This window comes from Mus pahari, chromosome 5 (assembly GCF_900095145.1).
Source record: "Mus pahari chromosome 5, PAHARI_EIJ_v1.1, whole genome shotgun sequence".
NCBI classification, from domain to species: Eukaryota; Metazoa; Chordata; class Mammalia; order Rodentia; family Muridae; genus Mus; species Mus pahari.
The window spans coordinates 54,238,466-54,249,280 of NC_034594.1; positions in this window are offsets into that span (position 1 = coordinate 54,238,466).

Consider the following 10,815-nt stretch of genomic DNA (forward strand, 5'->3'; position numbering starts at 1 on the left):
CTCTTCTCCCCTCTCTTCTCTTCGCCCATTGCCTGTTGGAAGCTTATGCTCTCCCTCTCAAGAGCATTAAAGCGTTGCTGTAGAAGGATCCTGTTTGTGTGCCGCGTCATTTCTTGCTGGCGGGAAGGTAGCGCGGGACACTCCCCCAAGTCACTAAGTCACCAGCACATGGCTGAGGGCAGCTGGAAGAACATGAGGTTTCTGAGTTGCATCTCAGCACTAGGATTGTGTGGGAACGCTTATTGTACTCATTTCTACTTTGCATATGAGTATTGGTTGTTGCCAGCTTCTGTCTCATTTTTTATAAAAAAAATTGTGTGTGGATATTAGCATATTTGTGTGTGTGTGTGTGTGTGTGTGTGTGCTCGCTCATGCATGTGCACATGTATGCAGACCAAAGGTCAGATTTTCCTCAGGAGACTTCTATTTTTTTAAGACAGGTTCTCTCACTGGGTCCTAGGACTCACCCACTCAGCTAGATAGCCTGACCAGTGAGCCCCAGGGCCTCCTGCCTCGACCTCTCCAATACTGCGATTGGACGCACCGCCATGCTGTCCTCTGGTATTAGTTCTGAGGATCTAGTTCAGGTTCCCACACTGTTGGAAGTGAGCCCTCCCCAGGCCCTGAAGTTTCATTTAAGTACAAAAACTGCACACGTTACAAACTGGAAGCCTCTTAGGGATGAAACGAAAGGCTTGGTTCTAGAATCACACTATTGTCTCTGATCTGCTATGGCCGTCTTGGCTCTGGGGACTGGCACATGCGCAGATACGACTCCCCCCCCCCCCCCCCGGGGTGCATGGCTGACTTTAAAGAACTTGTTAAGTTTTTATTTATGATGAGGTTTTCAGAATGTATTGTTCATAAGTACTGACAAGGTTAAATTTATGAAAATGGGGGCCATTTTAATGTTATCCTTCTAGTTTCAAATGTTGTCCCTGAAGGGGATGCTGGGATTTGGCTGCGGTGAATGGCATCCTGGGAGAGGCCGTTCTCATAAACGTTTAGTGAAATTGCGTTACAACTTACAGTTGAAAGGCTAAGTGCTGTGAATTCAACTTGAAGTTCACACATAGATTTCAGCTTGGCTGAATAAAGTTTTGTTTTCCTGGGTTTATCCTTAATTACTAATTTGATTCAAGTTTAATTAGCATTGCTCAGTGATGCCTTTGGCCTCTTTAGCATTCTTTACCTTATTTGAGTTGAAAAGGAATAAAGAACCTTTTTCCCCCTTAAGGGCAATTTTTTTCTAGTGGGAAATATTATAATTCATAGTCATTTGTAATTGGTATCAACTGAGTTGAGGCCATGCCTGGGAGGATGGTGGGTGACTTATGTTCCCCAAGACCTTGTCCAAGTGTCTCCTGGTGCAAACAGAAACTGACTCATTAAAGCCTTGATCTAGTATACAGACATGAAAGACTGCTTGGCATGTTTTTGAAACTTGAGCTGCCCTTTGCAAAGGTCTTGCCTTTATTTTTTTAAGGGAAAGGCTGAGTATCTTGAAGCACAGAAATGACAGGTCATTTTAGAGAGATTGTATGTGACAAGAGAAAAAGATGATGTCATTCATATATATATGTAGAGAAACTCAATGATGGAGAAATTGATGGTTTCTAGACCTGTTGTTCTTTTAAGCAGAAAGCCTTCCAAACCAGAAACCTAAGAGAAACATTTCATTATCCTGATTATCAAAGTGAACTACGTGAAACAAACGTGTTAGTGAAATGAGGCTTCCCCAGCTGTTAGAGATTCTCAGGGATTATTCTCAGGGGTCTGTCTATCAGAAGTAGGAGAAAAGAATCAAGAAAAACTTGCAGATCTGTGGGTTTTAAAGCTGTTGATTCAATCAATTACAGATTGATCCAGGAATAACACTGCAACGATTCTGAACGTGTAAAATCTTTGGTTTCTAGTCCTTGAATTACTGACTTAGAGTTTATACTGTTATTATCTACTGTTAGTAATCTAGAGATGATGTAAAGTCTGTAGTGGATGGCCTGGAGAGGTTCATGATGCCTTAGGGTCTGGGAGAAGGCTGGCTGTTTTAGTCAACTGTTCTATGGCTGTGAACAGACACCACGACCACCGGGTGGGGCAGGGTCGGGGGACTCTTATGAAGGAAAATATTTAATTGTGGGCTTGCTTAGAGTTTCAGAGATTTAGTCCATTGTCATCATGGTAGGAGCCTGGTGGGACTAGCTTGGGTCCTCAAAACCTCAAAACCCACTCCCAATGACTCACTTCCTCCAACGAGGTTACATCCACTCCAACAAGGCCACACCCACTCCAACAAGGCCATACCTCCCAAGTAGTGCCACTTTCTGATGACTAAATATTCACATGTATGAGCCTATGAGGCTGGGGGATGCGGGTGTGGGTTGGGGAAGTTGGAAGGGGGGATTCTTATTCAAACCACCACACTGGGTAAGGGGAACTTTCTGAGACTGGAGTGGACAGGGCAGCACCTAGGTCCTGGTGGGCTCTTTGGGGTCACAGCATGGCTTAGCCTAATGACTATTCTATTCTTAAGTGGAGAGGAATAATAGCCTTGTAAACTTGGTCGCCTTGTTCTTTTCAGAACTTGGTCGCCTTGTTTCTTCCCCCAGCAACTGTTCTGCATGCATTTTAACTGTTTTAAGGTGCTGGTGCTTGGTCATGGCTTTGCACACACTAGGCGAGGGTTCCATCACTGAGCCACGCCCTTGACCCTGGCCTTTTCAACTTTGAGGAAGAGGTCTGTTGTACATCCCCCCCAAATATTTTCCCAGTAGAGATGATTTTTTTTTTTATGGTTTCCTGTATGTTCATGTCATGCACTCCCCATGTTAGTGGGGTAGTGTCAAACCCCCCAAAGGATCACGGATGCTCCATCTGGCTTTGTGGGTAGAGAACAGAAATGTAAACCACACTGAAAAATAAGTCAAATATTTTAATGCTCACTTTGTAATGGTTTTTAAAAACAGGACAAAGATGATTCTGAGCCTTGTTGAACACTAGCTTAGGTTTCCCCTTTTAGTGTGCTTTCACCCCATTGTTAAGTAGAGACAAATAATTTTTAGGGGCCTTTCTACATTTTTACACTGTGTTCCCTCCAAATGTATTTGGTGAATGTATGTGTGTGTGCATGCATGTACGTGTGCACTGGAGAGTTTGAGGAGTCTATGTTCTTCCTTCCTTCCTCACTCAATGGATGAAGATGGAAGCCGCAGACTGAGGTCCTATTATTATTGCACACACCAAGAAGCGCCAACTCTACAAAAAATCAAATGTCGTCTTTTCCATTGCTTTTTCTTTCCCTCTGCTGCTCTGAAAGGCCAATTTCCAAGAAGTCCTCTAGGGGCCAGTGAATCACAGCTGTCTCCATCCTATTCCACAAAATAACAAACCAAGGGAGGAGGGTAGGGACGAGGTCAGGACCACATGCAGTGTGGGTTCCTGCTGCTCTGTAGTCTAACCCCGTTGTTCCTCTGTCCCTCCAAGTGTTTCTTGAGGCCGAGACCATGGGGAATGTAGGGGAGCATGATGTGTGAATCTTTTATTTTAAAAAATCTTGACTCTGTCCTTTGAAAGTGGGGAATGATTTTTTTAAAAAAAGAAATCACTTGGGGTGGGGGTGGGGGGCTGTTGGTGATGGTAAGAATTCAGACCAGAGAGACTACAGACCTTAACAGAACTCTAAAATTTCAGAGCTGAATGGCTTTTGTCCAATTTCATGTTTCAAAGGAGGGATGAGAGACTCTGGGAGAGTAAATGTCTTTCGGAGTGACCCACAGCACCTACTTATGTTAAATCCAGCTTGTTTTGGAGGACTGTGGGGACCGTGAAGACCCAAATAGGTGCTAACGAAGAGTGAAGCCAGCCCTTGGATCGCCACTTCCCATCCTGCAGCAATGAAGAAACTGCCATTGTTTGTTTCGGAATCATTTAGCCTATGTGATTTCATTTTTATGATTTAATGAAAGCCAGTGACATCACGAGGTAGGGTATGATCAGGTTGTGTGTGTGTGTATGTGTGCACATGTGCACGTGCACTCACACATGTGTGCGCACATGCCTCTGTGTATGTGTGTGTGTGTGTGTGTGTGTGTGTGTGTGTAATTTGAAGGATTTTATATCTTTCCTTCCTCCCCAAAAACAGTGGGTAAAAGCGTGAGTCTCCAATTCAGGGATATGTTCCCCTAGGCTGACCTCAAGCTTGAAATCCTTCTGTCTTAGCCTCTGGATTTCTGGGATTAGAGGTGTGTACTGGCACACCTCACTGGGGAAAGACTTTTAGAACCAAATTTGAGTATATCCTGTTGGATATTCAGCTCTTATTTAGTAGAGGAACACAATATGGAAAAAAGGTTTCTGGACTGGGACCAAGCTGGAAAGGCATCAGAAGATCTGATCTGGTCCCAGATCAGAGCGATGAGGAGGTCACGTATCTGGTACCTAAATCCTCATTGTTGCTATGAAGACTGGACTGGGTTAATTTTCAGATTACACTAAAACAAGAAACTCTGTGGTTGGGTGAGTAGTTAGTATTCATTGCTTCCTAGTTTCTGTAGCACATAAAATAGCAACGATTTAAACAAGATAGACCTGTATCTCTCTCCCATTAGAAGGTACATCTGACCTGGTGACTCTGCCCTCTGAGGTTATCAGGAGCCCAGGTGTCTTCTGCACTCTTGGCCTGCCAAACTTAAGTGTCTTTCTTCACCCTCATGATCTAAGGTGTTTTCGTCAGCATGTCCATGTTCTAAGCATCAGCATCAAGGGAGAAGAGAAGGAGAAAGAGGACCCCTTCTCTTTATGAACAGAGCTCAGAAGTTACATTCATCACTTCTGCTCAAAGCTTGGTGGTCAGAAGTTAGTAACTGACCATGCCTGGATGCAAGGGTGCCGAGAGGAGCTGGCTTCACCCTATCTGGTCATGCTACTCACTACAAGTTGTAGCTGACCAGGGAAGAGGAAGGAGATGTTGGGAACAACTGTGAATCATTGACACACAAGCTACCCTTAAGACGATGTAGAAGCCAGGATGGCCAGTTATTTCCCTATGACACAAGCTAACTTGGAGGAATAGTGGTGGATCTCAGAGAGCCTGCCCCTAAAATTCTGTCATTCAAGCTGAATGGTTTCTTGTGGTAGAATCATGCCTCATGGTCCTTCATCTCTGCGCTCTGCTGTTCATTCTTGAGCAGAGTGGGTGATGGCAGCCATGTTTGTGCCGTTACACCATTAGTGGGTGTAGAACAGATGTGGACGCCTGGTTTTCCCAGGGCTGTCACAATTCTCTCTTCCAGGCCTTTGGAACTATTACTGGGAGTCTGATGCTGATGGTGTGTAAGTCACAGGCTCGATTGTGGGATAATTTTCAGATTATACTATAACAAGAAAGCTTCGGAATTCTTATGGTTGGGTGAATAGTTAGTATTTATTGGTTCCTCATTTCCAAAGTACATAAAATAGCAATGATTTAAACTAGGTAGACCTGTATCTCTTTCCCATTAGAAGGCACATCTGACCTGGTGACTCTGCCCTCTGAGGTTATCAGGAGGAACTCAAAAGTGGAGAGGGCTACCTTTCATTGGAAAAATGAAAAAATTACAGAAAGCTGGTCCTTGTTGAGAGAAAGCAGCTTTCAAATATACCGAGGGACCCTGGGAAAAGCGGAGGATGGGGGAAGAACTGGTTCCTGAGTCTCTGCTACCAACGACTCTGTTTCTTATAAGTTAAAACACATTCTTTCTTATTTGTTAAGACTCTTTTAAACACATCATGTGTATAAGGGAGCCCTTAATTAAGAAAAAAAAGATTCCTTCTCTGACAGTAAAAGATATTTCCTCCTCCCTCAACAAATCTTAAAACCTCATGTATCATCTTAACAGCTAATAGCTTGCAAATTTCAATTTTCTGCTTGTCACTAAAAGTGACAACTCAGGAGAGACGATGGCAATTGATTTACCTGGCTAAAGTTATCCGAAGTAGGGAGGCTAAATAGGTCAGCCAATGGAAGGCCAAAGCATGGTGTCTTTTTCCAAATAAAGCAGCAAGAAATCCATATGGGAAGTGGTGGGATGCAATGTAGCGATTCCAAAGGGATATGGGAAACAGCTAATCTTTGTTTTGAACTGTCTCCTTCCTACAGCCATGAGCCTATGGATTCGGAGCAGATCACAAGTTGGTATTAGATGACAACACTGGCCATACATGTTTAAACTGACTTCAAAGAAAAAATAGACAGGTAAGTCACCAACTTCCTCAAATAAAATTGAAGAGCAAAGACTCAGATGAAAGAGAGTCCATGTTACAAATCTCCCTGTATGAAATATGAAATCTGCTAAAAGAATATATCAGGGCACGACTTCAATTAAGTGGAACCTAATGTATCAGAGCTTTTAATTATTGTTATTATTCCCACTTAAATCATGTCTGTAACAAAACAAACTTGTCCCAACATTGTCCCCGATTTAGGTATCTCAAACTTTTTATATTGACATTTATTTATCTAGTCCCATAGAATTGGCCAAATAGTCATGGCTGAGAGAGCTGGGAAGACTTTTGGGCCCCTCTAGCACAGTGACTTGCAAACCTTGGCTTCACATTATAATCAACTTTTAGAAATCCTTGTGTCAGGGCTGGAGAGACGGCTCAGTCAGTGGTGTGCCTGCTGTGAAAATATGAGGACATGAGTTTCAGTCCCTGACAGTCATGTAGAAGCCAGGGGTGGTTGTGTATGTCTGTGACCCTAGCCTTAGGGTAGTGGAGACAGGTGGAGTCCTGGAGCTTGCTGGCCACCTGGCTTAGCCAATCAGTGAGTTCTGGCTTTAATGAGAATTGTTATCTTAAAAAAGTAGAGTGTGATATTTAAAGAGATAACTATATATTAGTAACTTTCACAGATGCAGTATATACAACACACACACACACATACACACAATCACACACATACATACACACAATCACACACATACATACACACACATACACATATACTCTCTCATACACATGCACACACACACACTTTCACATCCACACTCAGATACACACACATATGCACAGACACTCACACATAGACACAGACACACAGACACACACAGAGACACCCAGACACACCCAGACACATAGACAGACAGACACACATATAGATAGACAGACAGACAGACACATAGATAGACAGACAGACAGACAGACAGACACACACACACACACACACACACACACACACACACACACACTGATGCCTAGGCTCTAGCAGATAAGAAGGAAAGCAGAATATGTGGGTTGGGACCTGGCCACCTGAAAGTTCCCGTGTGATTCTAAGGTCAAATTAAAGTCAGAGATCATTCATGGCTATCCCTAGAAGTAAAGTAACTGACCCAAACTGCCCCCTTGGGGACAAAGTTAGGTCTGTCACTAAAGGCTTTCTAAAGCAGTGTGGTTCTTTCCCACATGGCTCCCAGGTTCCCAGAAACATAGGGCCAGCATGTGCCCCCCACACTGGCTGTTAAGCCAGTGATATCTCACTTTGATATGCTTTCTATTCACCCGAAGGTCTTCTGACCTTGCTTCTGTCTCATGGGTCTTGCATGGGGTTGATAATTGCATTTTTAACAAGTTTTCTGGTGGCCTGAGTCCCACACTTGGAGATGTACTGCTTTAGGCTATTTTAGGATGCCATCCCTACCCACAGCACACCTGCCTAGCACCAGGCACTGGCTTTGTGCTTCTCTTCTATTGATCTTAGTTGAAGTGTCTTTGTTTTTCCACAATGCTATTCTGTTCACCTGGAAGGTAAGACTTACTGCACACAAACTGCCCTTTGTCGGAGGACGCCCCCAGCCATGTGCTTTGTGGAAGAGCATTTGAGCATTTGGCTACATAATTCCTGTGGAGCTTTTTTCTTTTTTTTTGAAGCTCATTCCCGAGGGAGTGAAGGATGTGCTTCATAATGGGCAACACCAAGGAGGTTAAAGTTCCCTGACAAGGACCATTCGTTAGGTGGGATTCATGTCTGAGCTCCGCCCATCGGCCTCCACATGTGGCTGGAGATGGAGAAGCTGACTGGCGGTAGAATGAAACTGGGGCACCTGAGGAAATCCAGGCCTAATCCTCTCCCATAAAACAAAGTGGAAGCTCAGTGGAAGGTTGAAATCTAAAAGCAGATGGCTGGGTTCCTCCATGTGGGGCTGTAAGCAGGGAGGGGACCTTTGTGATAGAGTGAGTATTGGTATGTTTCGGGGATCCGGACAAGGCGGCGGTGCTGTAAATGCCAAGCAATCCACAGATTTTGACAAGGCGGCGGTGCTGTAAATGCCAAGCAATCCACAGATTTTGTAATGGGAGCCCACCTCATGATAATTTCATCGAGTTTGGGGAAAGATAGCTGTTTAATGTATGTGTTTCATGTATGCATTTAGGAGCAACAAGGTTGGTTCCCGCTGTTGTGAGCAAGACGAACATGGCGGATGGAAGACAGGGCTGCTAAGGGAGATCCTTGTGAGGCCTTCTGCTAGGGACAAACTGACTATTTGGGTCACAGAGAGGCTCTATGTGGAACTAGGAATGGGGTGGTGGTTTAGTTGTGGCTCAGCACATTTTCTCTAAAGGGCTGTCCCCTTAAAACAAAAGCAGGTGCTTAGAACTGCTGAGTGAAGCGGGCCATTCCTGTTCCAACAGGTTCCTTTACTATATGAGGCCACAATCCTTTGCACGATGCAGCCAGGTATTGAAGGGTTGCCCCATTTACAGATATCAAGAGGTAGCTAGGTAGGTACATCTTTCAGGGGACATTGAACATCCCTGATCTTTTTAAGTTCTATCTCCCCAGTCTTTGTCTGACCCACGGAATACCTTTGATGGATAAAAAGCATTCCTTAGCATACAAAGGCATAGCTAACTGGACCTTTGAAAACTATTCTCTCTGGGGGGAAAATGTACCATATGGGCAGTTTAGAAATCCATTTTTAAAATCCAAAGAGCCTGTCCTAATTGCAGTTTTGAAACAATCCTGCAGAGCTGTGTGCTTTGGGGGAGGGACATGCCTTTTGTCTCCAACTCTGAGGAACACGTGCTCCCTGTCTCAAAGTGGATGAATCAAGCAGGCAGATTTCTCAATTGTAGTTTAAGCTGAGTGGACCCTTTGGATTTTCCTGGAGCTCGTTGGAATTCTATTTCTGGGAGGCCGCATTGTGATCGAGTAAGACGAGAGGGGGAGGGGAGGGGAGAAGAATCAGAATGAGAAACATGTGAGGAGCAAACAGATGTCCCCATGTCACACTCAGAGCGCTCATTTGTGCTGTCCCAGTCTGGAGGGGCAGCTTTGGATGTGAACAGTAAACATAAACAAGAAGGAATGGGTGGCCCTGGAGCCTCCCTGTGGGGTTGTCCCAAACCTGGAGAGTCTGGCTTCTGAGAGCTTCTGCAAGCTGCATGTGTGCCTGGGAAGGAGCCAAGAGTGGGCCCTCCTTTGGACAACTGGAAAAGGCCTTCTTGAATCCCACCTTATTCTCGGTCCTAGCTCTCTTTCTCCCTAGGATTTGCTCTCTGTTAGGTCTGGGAATAGGATAGGTGGAGCCGGAGGCTCACACCTTCCCCCAGCCTGCCTTTTTTCTGGCTCCCGCTATTAAAATTCAAAGTTCTAACTTCCTGTGCCTTCAGTACTAGTGACCAGTTCCATGAGACTTTCAATGTCTATTTGTGTAAGCCAGTGAGTAGGTCTCAACACATGGTGCCCAGACCAAAGGCAATGGCACTTTTTCAATGATGTTCTATTCCAGAAATAAAAACCCTTCTAGGCTAAGAACTCTGGGAGGGACCCATGCCCTTGTCATTGATCAAGTCTTCAGATTCTTGCTAAATCCCGAGGTTGGCCCTTATGAGAACACCCTGGGTAGAATTCAGCCATATACAGAATTGAATTTCCCCATCTGAACTTGGAGTTCTGAAGCAGGTTAGTGGGAGAGGTACAGTTGAAGGGAAGAAATATCTGACTCTCCTTTTGTTCCACTTTATGACTTTCTTTTGTCTGAGTGCTAGATCTACCCCACGGCCACCACTAGTACAGTTGGCCTTGGGTAGTGATGCTAAATAAATAATGTTCTTCCACCATGGACCTTTCCAGCATCTTTTTCCCCCCTTCTGTCACATGGTTTGGATGTATCCTCAGGACTGTCTTCTTTGGAGCTGTCCCAAATGCACAGTACTAGTACACTTGTACACACACACACACACACACACACACACACACACGTGGTGGAGGGAAAGGAAGAGAGGGAGGGAGGAAGAGAGGGAGGGAGGGAGGGAGGGAGGGAGAGAGAGAGAGAGAGAGAGAGAGAGAGAGAGAGACTGGTCAGAGGCTCAGAGGCCATCTTAGATGCTTTTTGGACATGAGCCTGAGAGAGGCAGGCAACAGAGATTCTTTGATGAAAAACTCTTGTTAGATGTTACTCATGGAACTGCTTTCTGCATGTCTTGCCTGTAGACATTTCAATTGCAGATCAAATAGTTCATGTGTCTGTTGAAATGAACTCCTCCTTCCTCTTCAGTCAGTCATACTGTGTCAGTGATTCTGCCCTTTTGGAATGGGGACAGTATAAGTGTAAGATGTAGCTGCTAGACTTTCCTGGTATCAAGGCAGATCCTCAAGGATTCGCTACTGGAGGAATCAGATTTTAATAAGGTTTACAAGATTAGGTTTTAGTTGTTGTGCCCAGAGATTGAGTTACCATTTGTACTGGCTAGTTTTGTGTCAACTTGACACAGCTGGAGTTATCACAGAGAAAGGAGCTTCAGTTGGGGAAATGCCTCCATGAGATCCAGCTGTAA